This window comes from Pleurodeles waltl, chromosome 8, assembly GCF_031143425.1.
Source record: "Pleurodeles waltl isolate 20211129_DDA chromosome 8, aPleWal1.hap1.20221129, whole genome shotgun sequence".
In the NCBI taxonomy this organism is placed as follows: domain Eukaryota; kingdom Metazoa; phylum Chordata; class Amphibia; order Caudata; family Salamandridae; genus Pleurodeles; species Pleurodeles waltl.
In genome coordinates, this window is record NC_090447.1 from 885531656 (window position 1) to 885546199 (window position 14544).

Genomic DNA, 14544 nt, shown 5'->3' on the forward strand with positions numbered 1-14544 from the left:
AGAGGAAATTCGTAAACTGATGGGCTTCGAGGCTTAGGACTGCATCGGTATTGCCAAGGTGTGGGACATGATAGAATTGGGAGATATTAAGCCTTTCCCGTCCTTTCAAACTGAGTATGCACCTAATAAGTCACAGTTCCTGCATTATGCGCATTTGCAGCGTGCATGGAAAGCAGACGGTCGTCCAGGCGAGGGGATACCTGACTAAGCCCTATTAGAAGGAAGATTATTGAAGGAGAGCTTAGATACAAAAGCAATGTTCATGACATATGATACTATTAATAACATGCCTGACACTTCAGACTACGTAGCCGGTGGGAGACAGACCTAGGGGAATTGGAAGATGTGGACTGGGAGGCAGCATTGATGTTCCCACGAGAAGTAGCTATTAGGTCGAGATTGAGACTAATCCAATTTAAGATCCTGCATAGGATATATTATGGTAGACATCACTTACATGCTATGGGGAGGGCACAACACCCAAACTGTCTAAGATGCAGCAGGAACATCAGCACCTTCCTACATACAATCTGCTTCAGGAATCCTGGACAAGGATTGTGCAGGACTTACAGTGGGTGTTATCCGAACAGATCCCATTGTTTCCCAAATGTATTCTCCCGGGAATCGCTAATGACATTGACTTGCCCCGTGCTAAGCACCTGTTCTGTGGCCTTGGGCTGGTGGTGGCCAAGAGGGACATTTCCCATTTATGGGGCTCTGAGATATGTCCAACCCTAGAAAATTTAAGAATAGGAGGGATGGATATATTTATGATGGTAGAGAAGGTAACATACACCAATAGAAGCAGTCCCGGAAATTTGGGAAAGTCTGGGTAGCATACTAGTCCTTGGCTGTATAGATAAATGGGGAAACCTAGACTACTAGGCCATGCTGCTGAGAGCAAACTGAGGGGCATTGAGAGGCATATTGCTTGGGGTGTTTATAGATGGGGGATACAACACTTGTTGCAATGGTTACTTCTACGATTGTCTGTGGGCTGGATTGGGGGCTGGGGGTACTGTTTATTTCTCTCTATCGTTGGTGCTATGCATGGGCTGATTTACCAATATGTGATGTTCCTATGGCTATAATATATGCGATGTCTCCACCGAATGGGGTACAGAAACATTCAAGGGATGACCCATAACAATGCCTTTACAGTGTTCTATGTTGATGCTCGTGGCTGCAATGACTTTAAGGCAACCAGGCAAAGCCAAAGCCACAAGATCGCGAGTGGCAGAAAAATAAGTCATAGGCTTTTTTGCATTTCTGTGCAACGGAGTCAAAGCGGAGAGAGCTCATCCCTCCCTCACAGCTGTACAAAGAAAACATTTGTTATAATCAGGCATTCCCTGAGCAGGTGTCCAACAATTTTCTCTCAGCACTTTGAAGGCATGTTTGCAATCGTCATCCAATGTTACTGGATCAGACACATATTTGTGTGTCAGCCTCTGTAAAGGCTTGGCCTAAAGGGAAAAGTTTGGAATCTACAGTAGTCAACCATTCCCAGGAACATTCTGACTTCTTTCAGAGTCGTAGGGAGATTCATTTCAGAATTGCTGAGATTCTTTCATGCAACACTTTCCATACACCATTCTCAGTGTGGTGACCTAGGTACAGAACTTCTTTCTTAGAATACTCTAATTTTGTCAGAGAAACTTTATGTCCATTTTCTCCTAAATGGTTCAAGAGAGTAACTGTGTTTCTCCTACAGGCTTCTTGCGCGTTTGATGCTACAAGTAGGTCATCAATGTACTGGACCAAGGCTGAACTGTAGGGGATTTTAAGGGACACCAGATTCTTTTTAAAGATCTGCTTGAAAATAGCTTGAATCTTGGTATACCCTTGTGGAACTTTGCACCATGCCAAAACACGACTGCCAAACCAAAACGCAAAGAGAAACTGTCTCGCCTCATGCAACAGGATGGAAAAGTATGCTTAGCAAAGGTCGATCACAGTGAACTGCTCTGCTTCACATGGAATTTGGAATAAAATCACTCCTGGATTCGATACAACAAGACAACATGGGACAACAATTTGATTCACTTTTCTAAGGTCCTGGGCTATGTGGTATTTTCAAATGGGGTTCCATAGTCCCATAATGGGAGAGTAACATGGACTTCTATTATCTCTTTCAGAATACCCTGTTCAATTAAACAATGTATCAGGAGAGTAATTCCTGCAATCATCTCAGGTATCATATTGTAAGGAGGAATTTTCAGATACACTGTTTGGTTTCACTGTTATTTTTACAAGTTTAACTCCTTACAAGTTCAACCCTGAAAAATTCTAGACTTCAGGTGACCGTGTCTTTTAAATCCTCGGGCAAATCATTACATGTCAGTATTGGGTCCAATGTGACACTCTGGTACTGATTCAAAGTTTTACATGCACATCCTCATCATTTGTTTGGATCTCTATTCCACAACATGTGCTGCTAATGGAGCAATTTAATTTACGCAACAGGTCACGCCCAAGAAAGCTTACAGGACTTGAAAAGCATACCAAAAATTGATGCTCATCCTCAAAGGAACCTATTTTTACTGGGACAGATTCAGTTATGGGGATGGACAATTGTGTATTTGTAGCTCCTGGGACCGGACCATTCCTGCCTGAAAGGGGTAAATTTGGTACTTTGGTTGACAATGAACCTATACACTCCATTGTCAGAACAACAATATATGACACATGGTGACCCATTACATCTGCATCTACATAGGGACCACATTGATCTACTTCGAAGGAAGCACCCAGCATGCAATCTTCGTCATCTGAAAAGTTCAATTGAAGAATCTCTGAAAAAGTCTCATCACTCAAACCCATTAATGGAAATTGATACCAACCGATTCACATCTACATTGGCAACCTGATGTAAATTCTGTTGGGAGACATTGGTCTGCTGATGAGCCATCAGAGCATGTGGTATCTGCATCTGCTGTCCTTGAGGCAAATTTACATTATACAGTTGGGGTCCTTGAACGCTCTTAATCTGAACTAGATTATTTCCTTTTGGCTATATTATACCTCCATTTTGCATTTCTTTAACTATTAATCATATTAAGGGGACACTCCCTCATATAGTGTTCTACATTTCTGCACGTTCACTACCTATTAGTTCTTTTCAAAGTCTGGACATCAACACCACCACTTCGGTCTACCTGAATACAACACCCTCTACTTCTAGGTTGGAAAACATTAGTTCCCTGCTGTTGCACTCCTTGCATACCACCACTGTTCACCATCAGCTGTGGACTTTGACTAGCTTTCTCTGCACTTTGCATACCCATCACCTTTTTCTTCAATTTCTTTTGCTTCAATTCCAATTCATCACTGCAGTATTTTGCAAACTGCAGGATTTCATAAACCGACTAGTTTTGCCAACAAATCAAATCCTGCGGAATCATTTTACTTATGTGTGGTTTCAATCCTTGCACAAATCTGAACACAAAATGACCCATATGTTTAGCTACTATGGTTTCTGTACCACTGACATATTTGAAAGCCTGCAACAATTGCCCATAATAGGAATGAATTGACTCCTTAGATCTGGAGTCATTCTGTCAATCCTCAGCCAATCAATGTCTTTCGGAGACGCTGTCCTTTAAAAAGCCAATTAACTTATCATACTTTTTCATCACCTCTTCAGAAGGTGCACCTCCTACTGGATCTGTTGAAGGATCACTTTCAGGCCAAATCAATAAAAACATTGCACTCAGTTCACTTGGAACCCACAATGCCAGAAGATCCTCTTGCGTTTTGAAAAGAAAAGTGATGTGAAGAGGTACATAGCTATCACCTTCTCATTAAATAAACAGTGCGGAGGACAATAGACAGCCTTTCCTTGGTTAAACAAATAATGAGTGCCCAACTCCAGCAGAAAACTCCAGGAACACTATGGATATGCTTCTTTCTGTATGGTCAGCCCCACGTTTTCGGAAAAATGCTGCTGTTTTTGACAGAGTGCACTGAGATCTGCTGATCAGACCTTAGTGCCAGTGCCCTGACCCTAGAGTGTAAGTCGAGTTGGCTGTACCCAAGTGGAAATTGCTAAATTTCCTTTAAGCCCCTAGTATATGGTACCCTGGTATCCAGAGCATTTAAGGTAGAGGGGTAGCCCCAGGGCTCACAGCACTAGAGTTGCCACCCTGGAGGTCCCCCAAGGAAAACTGGTTCCCCAGTCTGCAACTGCAGGCTGGCAGAACAGTTGTGCACTGCTAGCCCAACTTTGCCTTTAATAGCAATTGCAAAGGCACTATTTCACCTTTACATTTGGGAAAAGTCACCCTTATGGCAGGCCTACCGAATTCTAAGGCAGGGCACAAACACGACATATAATGCATCCCTTTTCCTCACAAGGGTGCCTAGCAGGAAGATCCAGAACTTGTGTTTAGCTGTACTGTACAGTTGTTCAAGTTCAGACCTCTGAGAATCTGCATAGGTAGACCCCTAGAAATGAAGCTCTTGCTACCCGGAAATATTTTCTGTGGATATTGTTGAACTCCAGAGTAGAGTCACCAAAGAGTACACAACCATTTCCGAAGGAGCTGTGCAGATTTTAAAAGTTTGGCAAAGGTCTTACAAAGTTCTAGTAAAGGTTTGTGAACAGAGCCCAGGAGCCACTTTCGACAAGGAGCTTGACTTGGCAAATCAGTCCTCCTACAAGAGTGATGACCTGATGGAATTTTGTGCAGAAAGGAAAATCATCATGGTAGCTAAAGCAAAGAAACCTACTTTGATTAAGGCCTTAAGAGCTTAGGAGGAGGCTCACAAGGTACCTCCACGCCTAGAGAAGGAATCACTCTAAGGAAGTGGGGATAAAGGAGTTGGAGGACAATCACAGCCTGTTGAGTGGAGCCAGTAGGGCACATGGAAACCTACCCCCACACTCCTTTGGAAGGCCATGGAGGGTCCCCAGGGCCCACAGCTAGAATTCCATGCAGGAGAGTATGGCAGTCCTGGAACTAGAAGAAAGGACCAAAGCTCTGGCTGAGGGGCATTTGACCCAAGAAGAAAGGCGGTCCAGGTTGGGAGAAGATGGTAGCAACAGAACTGGAGGTTCTGATGGGGTTGCCACTGGTACAGGGTTGCCCAAATGGGTTATCCCTAGTTCTGTTTCAGGGGATGACAATGCAAGTGGCTGGTCTCAGATGAAGAACTCTCAAGATGAGGAAGGTGGATACAAAACATTGGGGAACATTTGGGGGGGGGGGGGGGGGGGGGGGGGTTGTACCAGGGTTAACAGAGTTATCGTACCCACATTATAGGATGAGGTAGTGGAGTCCTTCACCCAGATGAAGGCAAATCTTGGTCTAAAAAGCCATCATAAGGGTAGCATACTACAACACTCCTATGTTTCAAACTGTTTTAGACCATACAATAGTTAATGTTGCTCTATATTTTACTAAAACACACCTATTTAGGAGATGGTTAGGGTCTGAGAGTTCATCCCTATTTAATAAATAAATACCACTGGGGATCTACCGCTAGGAACCATCTCTGGTTGAGCAATCCCTTTGAAAACTTCAGCAAACAGTTTTGCCCACCATGGAGCATTAAACAATACATTTGGAGGTGAAGCCGACTAACTTGGATGCCTTGCCTCCCTTTTTTTTTTTTTTATTTGACTGAGAAACACTTCGAAGCCCCTGATGCATTGGAAGGGTTGTGCTGCCAACCTCTCCTGAAGCCCCACATTTCCCTGCACCAGTGGCAGTAAGTTGTCTCAAACCGTTGAAGAACTGGGCCCGGAAAGTCAGTGAGAGTATGTTCGTTTCGGAGAAAGTACTGGAAACGTTTAAAACCAATGATGGAATAAAGTAACATGAGGTGGAGCCTGTGTCCTTGAGTATTGCAGACTATGTGAGGAAACACATCTTGTGACGCCGAGTTCTTCAAACAAACACAAGTTGCTAAATTTGAGGCAGAAGTATGTAATAATTAATCATAATTTAAGGTGGCAGCCTACCAGACAGCGCAACTGTGCCATTTGCGAAAGACATCTTGGGGACTTTCAGAAAAGTGACCTAGGAATGCATTCCACTCATTGATTACCATTGGATTTGTGGATTGCAATTCACACCCTTTATTTGCTTTAAGCTCTCCAGGTTCAGTTTGTCTCTCCCATTTCCTAAACCATGTTTTCTGTATCCTTCCATAAACTCACTTTCTCTTAATAGGCCTTTAAATCTTGTTCTTACTTTGTCAGATTTGCTGTGCATTCAAAGACCGAGGTCAAATGTCAGGCACTGTCTTCCAAGAGTACTTGATTACTTTACGATTCTGAATTCAAAGTGAGAGGATTAACATGATAATCTTGCTGGATGCTGGGGGTAGGAAAGAGTTTTTATTTTCTAGCACAAGACAAAGTTTAAATGAACTTTGTAAGTATTTCAGTATACATCAGAATTATGAACACACAAATAAAGCACATTTTTGTTATTTCTGAAGTGTGTTGAAAACACATACTTTAATATGATCAAAACAAAATAAACTAGGTGATGCAATTTCCACACATTTTTGTCTTTGCACTGTTTGTGCCCTGTTTAGTTTTACTAATAAAATTGTACGTCTGTGCAAAGGTAATGTCATGTCAATTGAAAATGTGTTGTCTGTGATGGCAGTGTGCTACCACATCATGACTACTCCACTCTACTTTACACTTATCCACTGTGCACTATTCCACTCTAGGCCCCTGCACTTTACGCCTCTGTATTCTACCATGTTCCACTCTACTCTATGTCAATGCACTCTTCGCCACTCTAAAATACACCACTGCACTCTTCAGCACTCCACCACTCCAGTCTAGGCCACACCAATCTGCTCTGCACAACTCTACTGTACGCCACTGCACTCTATGCCAATCTACTGTGCCACTCTAACCTACTCTGCACCACTGCTCTCTATGTTAATGCACTCTACACCAATTTACTCTATGCCACTGTACACAACTACACTCTACCATGCACCACTTCACTCTACTCTGAAACAATTTACTCCATGCCACTCTACTCTTAACCACTGCACTCTACTCTGCACCAGAGTACTTTACACTACTGCAATCTACATCATTGTAATCCGTCGCTGTTTCTATGCCACTCTACATCACTGAACTCTCAGTTGTTCTACTCTGCATTACTCCACTCTAAAACACTGCTCTATGGCACTATACTCTGCACCACTCAACTCTACACTTTATGACACTGCACTATGCCACTCGACTACTCTGCGCCGGTGTCCTCTGCATCCCTCAATTCTACGCCACTCAACTTTGCAACATGCTACGCCACTGCACTCTACTCTGAACCCCTCTACTCTGAGCCACTATGCACCATTCTAATCTAAGCCACTGCATTCTATGCTGTATTATACGCTGCTGAATTCAACACCAATGCACTCTACGCCACTATACTCTGCAACACTATCAATGCACTCTACACCAGTCCACTCTACGCAACTCCGCATTACTCATCTCCAATACATAACACACTGCCACTCCACAACACTCTACTCCACACTTTTTCCTCTATGCCACTAACTTTTAGCCATGCTGAACAGCAGCTATGCTGCTGAACACCATGGGTAAAACACATCGGCAAAATCAAAAGCTCCTACATAGGCAAGACCTATTCCTTTTGCCAATGCTTGTTTTCCTGTAGTGACTCACTATCCCAGAAGCCTACTTTCCATCACTAATTTTCACAGTGTAACCACTATGCTGCTTAGCCTTTCCCGCCTAGAATTCAACGATATTTTGTGACATTTGGGAAAGTTAAAACCTTAGGCTTTCAGAACTTTTTTTCCTCATCAAAATGATATGCATTCCATCTTTGCAACATGCTTTCCCTCGCATGCTGAAAACTATAAAGTTACCTAGTGCTTTAGTTCTACTTTTGAAGGGGCATGACAAAATAGCTAAAATATACCAAATATTTGTTGGGAATAGTGCGGTGGAAAGAGTGAAGGTTTTTTTTTTTTCCTTTTAAAAAAATGGTGCAAACAAACAGACGTGTTAAGGGCACCCCTTACAGCTTTCCGAAACAGGAAAAGATGGAAAATAATTATTTTCACCACAGTTGTTGCGCCTTTCTAAGTGGTGGGCAAAATATCCTATTTTGGGGGGTTTCTCCCTACTTGCTGTTACTGGAGGAACCCAGAAAACTATTAATATTCTGAATTCCGAAATGAGTCAGATGTGTAGGTTGTTCAGGGTTTCTCCAAATAAACTAATTGTGATACAGACAGGACACTTGCTTTGCTGCCAATAACAGAGGTGAGACGACTTGGCCCTCGTTAGAGTCAAGACTGAATGTCGGCTGACCTATTGCCACCACTATAGTGAGAACTTCTTCCCAACAGTACATCAAACTGCAAAACATGGCTGAGCGTACCTATTCAAACACAACACCTCCGTTATATGCTGCTTGGAGTCTTGTGGAGAGAAAAAAATCTCTCGGGAACGTAGTTCCGCCTATATATTTTACACGCGGACTGCAGTATTAGGCACTAAACCTCTTCCGCATATATAATACGTCATCCCTACTGGTCCGGTTTTAAATATTTTCTCAAAGCCTCGAAGACAGCCTTTTATTTGTGAAAAGTGCAGTATATTATGGGAAGAATGTGATCCATGGTCTCTAGGCTGATGAGCAAACGATGAGCCTCAGTGTTCTTGTGGCTTCAGCCATGAGTGGATTTATTGCCCAATGTAGGCCCGCAGATAGCGGAGTCTTTCCTGCTTAGTCAGTACGTATTTAGTCACCATCTGCTCAAATGTCGTCAGTTGTTACCTTTTAATAGGTCTCATTGTTTTACAGCCAGCTTCTTCAAATGCCACAAATGCATTTCTATCCACTCCAGTGGAAAGATTAAATTAAATAAAAAAAATAAAAAAAACGCAATATGAAAGCGGGAGGTAGAAGATGTTAGAATATGCCAGGCAAACGTACAGTCCGATGACTCCAGGCTACGTCAAAGTGAAATACCTTGTTTGTGTTTTCTCCGACTTGTTTTTGAATGATGAACACATCTAGGTCTTGGTGGATCAATCTGTGCAGCAAATCCAGGAGACTTGACACCAAAATCAATTGAAATAGCATGGACATTAAACTGTTAGACCACCCAAGAATAAGCACATTCTAAGGGGGGCTAGTTCGGAGTGACATGGACTATGTTATCTACTCCTCGCAGGTTATTTCTTGAAATATCTTCAAAAGAACTCGTACCAGCTGGGATCCAAAGGTTTTGTAAAAGCCAGCCTTGCTCCTTTGGTCCCAGTGCTATGCTAGATTTGAGGCGCTTTATTGCCAGCAATATTTCCCCTCAATTAAGAAGTGCCTAAAACAATCAGCCTGTTCACTCCCAGCCATTTGGGATATTCCTGAGGCTGAATGTATTTCTGATATGCAATTATTTTGACGTTGCAGAATTTTCTAGCAATCTACCCAGTTTGTCCCCCAACTCAACTGAGACAAAAATCATGACCGGTTTCCCCATGAGAAAATCAGTCCCATCTATCTCTAGAGTTCTCATTTTTCCTCTTTGACTGTAACTGTTTTCCACAGTTTGAAGACGCATGAGCTTGTGGACTTCCTCAGTTTCAAGCAGCTCACTCTTCAGTTTCTGCACCAAAGCTTTGAAAGAAATAAAGTTGGTTCAGCTATAAACTGCACCACGATACCACTTTCCACATGTTCGTGGGTGGACAACAGGCTACATAGTTTGGTATAAGTGCAGTTAACCAAGCACAACTACAAAGGGTCGATTTTCACTGGTTCTTGAAATGAGTGGCAAAATGAAAGAAGAAAAAAAAAAACAGGGAATTAACTAGCATTTAAAAGCTTTTCAAAACAGAAAAATATTTGACATGTGTTACAAAGAAACCACCAGAGGGATACGAGAAATACTAAAACACAAAAAGGCAGCCAAATTGACCCTTCCTGTGTGAGTGTATTTTGTCAATTTTCATGAAATGAACTCCGGGTCATGTAGTGAAGCATACGATGGAAACCAAGCCGCTGGAAAAAGATAGATTGCTGTATAGATAGCCGGTGTAGGTCATATAAACGAGGTCTGGCAGGAGTAAAAGAGTGCACCTGTAATAATATGCTCAGCTTGCTTTTAGATTATCTGTAGGACAGAGAACAACTATGATTTAATTCCTAGGTATAAGCTTTTGCAGTAGTCCAACACTGAACTTATTTAGGCTGCAACACAGATGCCTCTGCAGTTTGTAAGGAGCAACGGCACCACAGGACACAGGCGTCGCATATAGAACATACAAGAAGAAACTACAGATGCGACTATAATGTCTATTTTCAGCACCTTGACACCCAAACTCTTAAAATATTTTTGGAGGCCGAGGGCAGGTGCCAGTCAGATGGCCTGAGTAAAGGCTGCTAAAATTGGCGCTGCCATCAGTAATTAGAATTTCCATTTCATCTATTCTGGAGTTTCTGCCACTAGTGTCCTACTCAGTTTCGCACTTGTAGGAGACAGTCTTGGTGGCTAGATGCAGCACTAACAAGCATTTGCAATGCAAGTGGTCTCGCATTTGGTCCAGTTAGTTATTGGGGTAAATTCCTAACTGGACTTTTCTTGTCACATATATTGGAAATGAAAAGTAAAACATTTGACATAAGCGAACCAATTTAAAGCACCATGGCTGCCATGAGAGCGAAAGACACAAAAGAAAAAAGAAGTTCGCTCACAGTCAAACATATTGGCATCCATGCAATTATCCATAAAATTGGGTCAGCCTGCAAGGCAGTAACAAAATCTCCTCAAGGAGAGGCAAACTGAAAGCATTTACCAATGATAAAGGATTTTTGAAAGGCAAGCCCACGATAGGGTGACCACCTGGCATGAGGCAAATTCTGGACAGGACTGTAAAAAATTCAGGACAAAGGGTCAAAATTCTGGACAAAAATTCAGGACAAAGGGTCAAAATTCTGGACAAAAATTCAAGAACAAATGTCAGTTTTACAGACAAACGCAAGAGAGGCCATGCCTCACTATGTTGTCAGTGCATTTATTTACTCCTTTTTAACATAGCACTATTTATTCACTGTGGTCTTTTTGTGATTGCCTCCTGGTATGCTACATTCAGGTGTCACATTAAGTCCTTGTTCAGTAGTAAATTAATGCCCTTCAGTACTGCGGCAAGGCCATCACCCCTACCCAAATCTACCCGATCTTTCCTGAAGAGAAAGTAACAGCAAAATATTGATTATGTTTCTGAACATTTTAAAACCCCTGGCAAACAGTTTGGGAAACATTAAGGTAATTACCCTTATGCTAGTTTTAACAAATTGAACAAAAACATCTGGCTTACCCCAACCGCCCATGGACTTTCAACCTTTTTTTTTTTTTTTTTTTTAAAGAGGCAGGGCAGATGGTGTGGGCGACAGTCTCACACCTAATGTCAGGATGTGATGTACCCATAATTTGTCTGTAGTCTCACTGCACTAGAGTGTATGTCTGGGACTCTACATTTATCTCAGGAATGGGAGCCCGGACTACCAATCAAAGATAATAAAAGAGGAGGATGAAATCGAGAGCAAATGGGAGATCCACGGCAAGTAATTCAAAGGGTTGTTGCTAAAAACTGGATAAATAAAGAAGAGAAGAACAAGGTGGGACAATTCCTAAAATCAGACAAGATGGGTCTAAGAAAGACTATTCGAAAGTATTGGGTACCTGGGGAGTTGTCTCGGCACACAGGAGCGAAATAGAAGGGGCACTGTCAAGTGGTTGAACAAGCAACACCCATCCACCTTGGCAAACTTTTGGTGCAAGGGTCCGCTGTTAGTGCTTTTGAAGGGTGAGCAGGGGCCAGACCCCTTGCAAGGTTGTGCAAGGCAATGCCCGCTTTATCCATGTCTTTATATGGTTTTGAAATTGAGCAAAAGCCAAACTAGAGATCTCGGTTATCCTTAAGAGTCAAGTACACATAGAATCTTCAAAATATTTGGGATGTAAATAGCACAAACAAAATTTAATTTTTTTAAAATTTAATAGTGTTTCTTTAACATATGGCACTGTTTTCTGCCTTTATATACAATTAGATCTCAGACTGAACTGGGAACTAGTTACCTTTTGGTACCTAGTGATTAATATCTACCTTTCTTACACTGATTTCCAGGATGAAAATCTCGGCAGAGCGAACCGTCCCTCCAAGCCCAGTTTGCTTTTTGGTCTTCTCTTCTGCTTTCTGTAGAGGCCATGTGGCACTAGTGAAGATGGTGTGCTACCCCAATGATAGTATTATTTTGCAAACCTTCCCCTGCTCATCCTTCATTCTTTCTTCAGACAGACCACACATCTGATTTGGTCACTGCGGCGCCATCGGGAGCTCTTTCCACTCTAAAGCTACCCGTGACTGCGGGTGGATTAGGTCTTCTGGACTTAGAATGCTATTATTCAGCTGCACAGGTCCAATGGGTGGCTCGCTGGCTTTCTGCCCACCTCCCTGCATGAGATGGGGTTTACCAGTAAAGACTTCTAGGAAAGGCTTAATGCACTGCTCATTGTTTCCTACTGACCATTCTACGGATCACCATCTGGGGTTATCATGCACGGCTTTCTCTTGCCTTGCCAGAACCTGTAAACTCACTGACATGAAGAAACTCTATGCTCCTGCACTACCTTTGCTAAGCCTTCCCACTCGCACAGGATGGCTGTGCTCAGAACAACTCCATCAGTGGCATGTTGCAGGTGTCTTAAAATTGGGGACTTTGTTTCTGAACAGTGAGCTACTAAATTTCCAAACCCTTGTGGCAGACTACCATCTTCACCCCGGTCAACTCCTTACTTACAACCACCTTAAATAATCATTAAATGCCCTATTTCATGTCTGCCACCTTGCACTAACCCTACAAGAGGTGTGCCAGAAGCTCTGTACCATAGGAAATGGTGGCAAACTGATAGATTGGGTGTACAGACCTATCCTGCAACATGGAAACCACTCCAGGTCTTCTCGTCATACTAACTGGGTGATTGATGTGGCCTAACCTCTGCAAGATATGGACTAAAATACTGGACTTTGCCCACAACGTATCCCACAGCTGTCACTTTAAGTAAATTCATAGTGCTTCCTTGTGAATGCATTCTGCCCGTTGCTTGCCATCGGCCTTGTGGTTTGTAACTCATAATTTGTTGCTTTCAATTTGCCTGCTTTATTTGTTTTAGGCTATGCAGCTTGAATTCGTCCCTTCCCTTGCCAAAACCTTATTTACAGTATCCTGCAGAGTGCTCCCTTTCTGTAAACAAGCCTGTAAATCTTGTTCTTATCTTATTTGCTGTGCATTCAAAGAACAAAGTTAAATGTCAGGCTCTGTCTTCGGTGGGAACTTAGTGTTTCCTTTCCTTCTCCGAATTCAAAATGAGAGGATTTATGCAACAATCTTGCTGGATACTGGGGTTAGGAAAGAGTTTTTTCTATCACATGACAACATTTAAATAAACCAGAATATATCAGAATTAGAAGTACAAATCAAGCACATTTTTGTTAATTCCAAACTGTGCTGGAAACAAATACCTTTACATGATTAAAACAAATCATTGCATTAGGTGATGCAATTTCCACACATCGTCTGTGCACAGTATAGTTTGATTTGAAAAACTGTATATCCGTGCAAATGTAATGGTCATTTCAATCAAAAATCTGTTGTCTGTAATGGCAGTGTGTTGGCATACCATCCATACTGCACTGCACTCTGCTCTGCACCACTACACGCCACTGCACCCTACTCTATCACTCTACTTTACTCCACTCCATGCCACTGCACTCTTCTCCATTCGGAACCACTCCACATTATGGCACTGCACTCTATGCTACTTCACACTATGCCTCTACTCTACTCTGTACCACTCTACTCTATGCCACTGCACTTTACGCTTCTCTACACCACTGCGCTCTGCTCGTCTGCACGCCATACCACTCCAGTCTAGGCAACACCACTCTAATCTGCACAACTCCACTCTCTGCCACTCTGCAACACTGCACTGTACACCACTGCACTCTAAGCTAATACACTCTATGCTAAAGCACTTTACTCTGCAACACTCAACTCTATGCCCCTGCACTCTACATCAATACACTGTACATCACTATAATCTACTCTGCACTCTACACTACTTTACTCTATGCCATCACACTCTATGCCACTTTATGCAACTCCACTCTACCCTGTACCTCTCCACTCTAGGCCACCTCACTCTACTGTGAAATAATCTACTTTATGCCACTGCACTCTGTGCCAGTGCATTCTATGCCACTGCTATCTACCCTGCACCTCTCTACTCTATGCCACTGCACTCTACTCTGAAAATCTATTCTATGCCACTGTACTCTATACCACTCTGACCACTGCACTCTAGTTCAATGCACTCTACAACACTGCAAGCTGACACTCTGCAACACTGCACTGGCTGCCACTATACTCTACACCACTCTGTACTACTGCACTCTGCACCAATATACTCTATTCCACTGCATTCTATGCCACTCTACTCTGCCCAATGCCACTCTATGCAACTGCACTCAAC